Here is a 6,358-nt window from a genome sequence, read left to right on the forward strand (position 1 = left end):
GTATTTGGATCCGGTCCGTTTCCAGGTGGAATCGGTCCGGATCCACCTTCTGTAAAAATCCAATTTCGGAAGGTATTTGGATCCGGTCCGTTTCCAGGTGGAATCGGTCCGGATCCAGCTTCTGTAAAACTCCAGTTTCGTCCGATCCTTCGTTCAGTGCTCGCGTAAGCTCCCGGATATCCTCCCAATTGTTGTATATGCTCTCATTTGACGCGAGGAGAGATATCTCTAAAGGATCGACTTCCCGACACTGATCGAAGACTTCTTGAGTGAGGATTTCATGCACATCGACATAGCATGCTGAATTGGTGGTGGATGGCTGCTTCATGTCGTGATCTAAGGTGAACTCCACAGTCTCGTTACCTATCTTCATCGTAAGACGACCAGCACGAACATGAACCACCGCGTCGGCCGTGTTTAAGAACGGTCGGCCTAGTATAATTGGTATCTTCGAGTCCTCGTCCATGTCTAAGACAACAAAATCAACGGGAACATAATAATCCCCGACTTTCAATGGGACATCCTCGAGAATACCTGCAGGATATTTGACGGATCGATCCGCCAACTGTAGTGCCATCCTCGTCGGTTTAAGATCTCCAATGTTGAGCTTCTTATAGATGGACAACGGAAGCAAGCTCACACTGGCACCCAAATCACACAACGCACGGTCTATCGCAATGTTTCCGATTTTGCAAGGAATCGAAAAACTACCCGGATCTGATCTCTTCCGTGGCAACTCATGTTGTAAAATCGCAGCGCTCACCTCTGTGCTCAAAGCTACTGTCTCTGGACGGGCGGTTGATGCATGATAGGAGTTGGGTGTGCTTCGGTGCAATGTAAGAACCCAAAGTCTCCTCTGCAACATAGGTAGCTTCGCCCTCGGTCTGCTGATCGTAGAGCGGATTCATGTGCTCTTGATTCTCTTGATGCTCCTCATCATGAACCGCATGGTCGTGCGAACTACTTGACCTCGACATAGCTTCTCTTTTCTGCTGATTTCGGATGTCTCTCAAAGTACGCTCAATCTCCGGATCGTAGACTAGGTCTTCTCTCCGAGTAGAGCTCCGTGTCATGCACTAGAACCCTGCAAACCGCAAAGAAAAAGAAGAACTCGAAACCAAGTGAATCCGCCAAAAAACCAAAGAAAGAAAAACAAAAAGAAAAAGAAAAAGAAAAAGAAGACAAGCTAAGATCTAGAATCAATAAAGACCTAGAAATAGGCTAACCAGTCCCCGGCAACGGCGCCAAAAACTTGATACGCGTGTACCGAGTCTAGAATTTATACCCGATTCACAACTCACCGCAAGGATACGGATCGTCGTAACACGGGGTCGAACACAAGGACCGGTTGCTAAATCCAAATCTAAATCGAAAAGAGATCAAAGCAAGCAAGCAAGTGATGGTGGAAATATGTAGAATCTATAGAAAACGAAATAAGAAAGCAATATAAACGAGTAACCTATCAAACAAGGATGACTACGGGTGTCGGGATTGTATTCGCGTGTATGGGTATATGCTAAGCATGCATGAATAACGATTATGACTTGTATTCGGGAATCATCAAGCAACAAAGATAGAGAATTCACCTCTCGGTCTACTAACTCCCTACCTACAGAGTAACTCGTCAATCTCTCGATCTATTCAAGTTAACCCTAGATGCATGAAGAACGCTATCATCAACCCTAGATCGATTAAGCCATATCTCTATGTGAATAATACGATCTATCCTATTGATTTTGATCCGAAACAAACCCATATCTCTATGTGGTTTAGAATCCAAGATAATTGATCAATGGGTTAGCAAACATCAATCCAATAAAAGCGCAAATCAATAGAACCGAAATAAATCAAAACCGAAATCCAAGTTAGGGTTCAAACATACCCAAAACACAAATGAATCCCTAACCCATAGTCATGGATCTACTCAAGGTTCATGGAAAATAATAGAAAGAACAGAGAAAAAGAGATAAAAGAAGGGATAGAAAAGCTCATGTCGATGTCTAGTCTTCACGATCGAATCCTCCTTCTTCTTCCCGAAATCCCGTGAACTTCTATTCTTCTCTCCCCATAAGCTCTCCAAAAGTGTGTCTCTAGGTGTTCTCTAAGGGTCCCCTGTTCTAGGACGTGGCTAGGGCTTTTTTATAACCCTAGGGCGGCTTCCAAGAGTCCTATTCCCATTCTGATGCTGAAAATCGCGAAACAGGGTTTTAGACTGGATCCGGACCGATTCCAGGTGGATCCGGACCGGATCCAGATTCCTGGGGTCGAATTCTGCGTCCTTGATCCGGACCGGATCCAGTTGGATCCGGCCCTGCGCTGGCAGTTTTATGGTCTTCACGATTTCGCTCATAACTTCCTGCTCCGGTGTCCGATTTATGCGATTTTGGTGTCTACGCGAAGCTCTTGATGTGCTCTTTCCAATGATACAAGTTTCGTACGATTTGGACTTCTCTAGAGAAAGTTATTGATGTCGCAATCTGAGTACCTCATCCAGACTTCTCCTTTAACGCTCCAAATGGCTCCTTTTCGAGTCCAATCATCTTCGAAACCTGTAACTCTGCAAAACTAGAGCACAACCGGGTTTTGTATCCTAACACGCCTAGAATGTCCATGAATGAATGTGATTATCCCGTAAAACCTAGACAAACTCTTATCAAAATATAGAGAAGAATAGGAGTTATCAAAAACCGACATGGATGACATCGCGAAAGGATTTCGGCAGATTCATGATATATATAGACTATGATGAAACTTTTTCACCATTCGTGATGCTTAAATCCATACGGATTCTTCTGGCTATAGCTGCGTATTATGACTACGAGATATGGCAGATGGACATCAAGACCGCATTCCTTAACGGGAATCTGCTCGAGGATGTGTACATGACACAACCCGAGGGTTTTGTTGATCCTAGGAGTCCGAGGAAGGTGTGCAAGCTTCAGAGATCCATTTATAGATTGAAGCAGGCTTCGAGGAGCTGGAATCTTCGATTTGACGAGGCAATCAAAACGTTTGGCTTCCTGCAAAACGAAGATGAGCCATGCGTTTACAAGAAGGTTAGCGGGAGCACATTGGTCTTCCTTGTGCTTTATGTCGATGATATATTGCTCATCCGAAATGATGTTCCTATTTTGCAAGGAATAAAATCCTGGCTAGGATCAGTCTTTTCGATGAAGGACTTAGGAGAAGCCGCCTATATTCTAGGAATCAAGTTCTATAGAGATAGATCGAGAAGGCTTCTTGGCCTAAGTCAGAGTACATACATTGACAAGGTCTTGAATCGGTTCAAGATGCAAGACTCCAAGATGGGTGCCTTGCCAATGGGACATGACGTGGCTCTTAGCAAGACTCAGTGTCCAAAGACACAGGATGAGCAAGAGCGCATGAGTAGGATTCCATATGCTTCGGCAATTGGATCCATCATGTATGCCATATTGTGTACTCGTCCGGATGTATCATATGCATTGCGCATGACTAGTAGATATCAGTCTACACCAGGTGAGGCTCACTGGATTGCATTCAAGAACATCCTTAAGTACTTGAGAAGGACTAAGGATTTGTTCTTGGTGTATGGCGGATTGGAAGACGAGCTCGCTATAAGGGGTTATACCGATGCTAGTTTCCAAACCGACAGAGATGACTTCAGATCGCAGTCAGGTTATGTTTTCTGCTTGAACGGTGGGGCTATCAGTTGGAAGCGTTCCAAAGAGACAACCGTGGAAGATTCGACTACAGAAGCCGAGTACATAGCAGCATCAGATGCATCTAAGGAAGCTGTTTGGATCAGGTAATTCGTGGGAGACCTGGACATCATTCCTAGCATTGCAGATCTCATTAAGTTGTACTGTGGCAACAATGGTGCGATCACACAAGCTAAGGAACCCCGGTCACACCAAAGATTCAAACACATACTCAGGCGATTTCACTTGATTAGAGAAATCATCGATAGAAGAGACGTGAAGATAAGCAAAGTGTCGAAAGATGATAATATTGCCGACCCACTGACGAAGCCTCTCCCTTCGTCAAAGCATGATGGTCATGTTAGGGGTATGGGGATTAGATGCTTGTAGGATAGTGTTGGTTGTAATGCTCTACGATGATCCGTGATATGACATTTTGACTATGTATTGATTCATTGGTTTATGAATGCATTACTTTTCCCGTTATATGATTAGCATGTTTGTTATATTACGGTAAATATCCTTGAATCATTGCAGATGATTCTAAATTCCCTGGTCAGTTATCATTGTGGGAACAATGATGAATTAAGACCAGCATGATGTGTGATAGATGATTATGATCATATGCATTAGATGCAAATCACAATCATGGGTTCTCGTTTGGAACGAGTTACTGGATGACCCACATGAGATTGTCACATGGACATGAGTCATGACTTGAATCTCATACAGCGGTTCGTTCTTGGATCCTCAGACCTGAGATGTCTAGAGTATCTGATATGAGGAGTGACGTGTCTTGACTGCGTCAAACGTCGTCTTTAACCGGATGATCATAACGGCGTTGCTCAGATACGTTCACGAATCATATGCAGATAGTAGACATGCAATACGGGACTTGTCACCTCCTACGCAGGAGAGATGTCGCTGGGCCCCTCGTGGAAATCGGACTGTGAAAATGCGTGGCCACGCTATAGATGAAGTTCCATCTATTTTTTTAGTCGATTTGCCAAGACGAGAAAGCAGTTGAACTTGAAGGGTGGCTCATACCATGCCCTTGTTCAACATACGACATCGTGAGACAAAGGATCAGAACTCGAACTATTGCTGGCTTTGTTAGATCACCTCTAACTCTATTCTAGGTGGGTGGTCATGGCGTCTTGCTAGAGGCTAACCATGACTTGTGGTGCGGGAAAGGTTTCCGAAACCACTGCCACTTCGAATGGGCCTACAGGGTCACACACCATTAGGGATGGATCACACGTGAAGAGAACAACGCGAGAAAAGAGCGACGAAGCGATCTGGAAGAGTTCCGCTGAGGAACGTTCGTTCCGCTGAGGAACGGACGAACCGTTCCGCATATGCCAGACCGTCCGTTCCAGGTCTGGAACGGACGGTCCACACAGTTAACTCCACCTGGAACGCCACAGTGGAATGGCGTGTCCGAGAGGAGAAACCGAACCTTATTAGATATGGTACGGTCTATGATGAGTCAGGTCGATCTTCCTAAATCCTTCTGGGGATATGCTTTGAAAACAGCAGCGCTTATACTGAACAACTGTCCAACAAAGTCGGTTCAGAAGACTCCATATGAGATATGGACTGGGAAGCGTCCCAGGTTAGCGTTTATGAAGATTTGGGGATGCGGAAGAGAGCTTAGAGAAGCTTGATTTTGAGTTCTAGTGATTGGAATATCGATTCCAAGTCAAGGACATCGGTTTTTCTCTTCACAAATCCTAGCAGATACGTTCCAAAGCGTTGGAATTCATCCCGCCGGTGTGGATACGTGTAGAGGAGTTGTGCTGTCAACTCTTGGTGATTAAAACAGGCCCTGGATCGATTGATACTTCCAGATCTTGAAAGAACGAGGTAAGTATTCGAATCCCAAGACGATATACACGATTGTTCGGGTTATTACACAATTGGTTTTGTGTGACGTTTGGCTAGGTTTAGATCTTTCCTTCCGCTGCGTGAAACCTAGAATCCAAACCCTAGATCGATGAGATCGCATGCTAGGAACCCGAAGGGAACCCAACAGTACCCCCTACCCAGAAGCTTGTCAAGAGTCGCCCCTTATCTGTGCCTCTGCACCAGCGATCACTCCCCGTCCTCCTACGGTATTTGGGTTGTCACATGTATCAATTGACGTGTTCGTCCGATCACAAAAGGCAGGAAGATTACCTTGCCCTATACACGTATCCACACGGTAGAAAGGATTCCAACGGTTGGAACTCGTCTGCTAGGACTGAAGAACACGTTCTTCTTTGCGCAAGGGTTTCAGGGATCTTACTTTGGGTTTTTCGATCTCCAAAACTCTCAAAAAGTCTGTGAAATCGTCCTCTAGAGGTTAGGAGGTGTTCCCCAAAGTTCATAGACCTTAAAACCCTAATTAGAGTCAAATAAGGAAATCCCGATGTCTGGACCGATCGGTTTGGAGTTTTGCCCGTGGATCAATCGGTTTAGGCCTCTGGACCGATTGGTCTGGAACATTTTCCGGACCGAACAACTTTTGCACGTCACCTCTGGACTGAACGGTCTGGCCTCCACTCCACTGGGATTTTCTCGTCTTTTCTCGCCCGTTTGTCCTTTCCTGTGTGTGTGACCCTGTAGGTGTTGGTTTAGTGCTCTATGATGTACTGATTATGAGCTTTGTTCAGATACATTCGATGTATTGATACTTT

This window comes from Tarenaya hassleriana, unplaced genomic scaffold, assembly GCF_000463585.1.
Source record: "Tarenaya hassleriana unplaced genomic scaffold, ASM46358v1 Cleome46, whole genome shotgun sequence".
In the NCBI taxonomy this organism is placed as follows: Eukaryota; Viridiplantae; Streptophyta; class Magnoliopsida; order Brassicales; family Cleomaceae; genus Tarenaya; species Tarenaya hassleriana.